This window comes from Arachis stenosperma, chromosome 4 (assembly GCF_014773155.1).
Source record: "Arachis stenosperma cultivar V10309 chromosome 4, arast.V10309.gnm1.PFL2, whole genome shotgun sequence".
In the NCBI taxonomy this organism is placed as follows: Eukaryota; Viridiplantae; Streptophyta; class Magnoliopsida; order Fabales; family Fabaceae; genus Arachis; species Arachis stenosperma.
Window position 1 is genome coordinate 19660100 of NC_080380.1, and position 1170 is coordinate 19661269.

The 1170-nt window shown below is 43.6% G+C and overlaps 1 non-coding gene across 1 annotated transcript; it reads right to left on the reverse strand.

Moving 5' to 3' along the window:
* Positions 1-716: 716 nt before the first annotated feature.
* Positions 717-820, reverse strand: LOC130977786 (small nucleolar RNA R71). Its single transcript, XR_009085462.1, has one exon. It is a non-coding gene; the product is annotated as a small nucleolar RNA R71 (small nucleolar RNA).
* Positions 821-1170: the final 350 nt, after the last annotated feature.

Below are 1170 nucleotides of genomic sequence, written 5' to 3' on the forward strand. Positions count from 1 at the left end.
TATGCCTTTAATTTCAAGCAACTAATTCACTGACCCACTAACTATTCGAATTAATTCCTCAACTGCTCTAACTATGCTCTTCCATTAACCAAGAGTATTCCACTTGTTTGTTGCTTGTGGTGTGTTCTTGTATGACAGGTAGGAGAGGAGAGGCATCAACTCCCCCATATACCGAACCAGAAAGGACCCTTCATAGACGTAGAAGGGAAGCAAGAGGGAAGAGAGTACTGAGAGAGGAAGAATCTGAAGGAGAATCTGAGGACAACTTTGAGGAAGCTCTAGATCTCAACATGGATAGAGAATTTCACAACCATGAGAGGGTTGATGGAAACAATGCCATTCCTGAGAGGAGGGTTCTTGGTTCATACATAAACCCAACCTCTGGGAATTGTGGTAGCAGCATTCAGAAACCACCCATTCAAGCCAACAATTTTGAACTCAAACCACAGTTAATATCACTGGTGGAGAACCATTGTTCATTTGGTGGGAGTGCTAATGAAGATCCAAACCAACATCTCACCAAATTCCTGAGAATTTACGACACTGTGAAGTCCAATGGAGTCCAAGACGATGCCTATAAACTGCTCTTGTTTCCATTTTCACTTAGGGACAAGGCAGCTAAGTGGCTGGAATCATTCCCAAGGGACAGCCTAACAACCTGGGATGAGGTGGAGAGCAAGTTTCTGGCACGTTTCTACCCCCCACAAAAGGTCAATAGGCTTCGATCTGAGGTTCAAACTTTTAGACAACAAGATGGTGAGACGCTCTACGAGGCATGGGAGAGGTTCAAAGAATTGACAAGGAAATGTCCACCAAACATGTTCCCTGACTGGGTGCAATTACATATTTTCTATGATGGACTTTCTTATGAATCAAGGAAGGCTGTAGACCATTCATCAGGAGGTTCATTGAATAGGAAAAAGACTGTGGAAGAAGCCATTGAAGTGATTGAGACAGTGGCTGAGAATGAATACTACTATGCTTCAGAGAGGCACAACACTAAGGGAGTCATGGAGCTGAACCATGTCGATACAATTCTAGCCCAAAACAAGGTGTTTGCCAAGCAACTAGCAGAGCTCACAAGGAAATTAGATACAAAGCAAGTGGCTGCAATACACACACAAGATCAAGAGGAAGTAAGCATTGAAGGAGGTGATTGGGAAGAGGCCA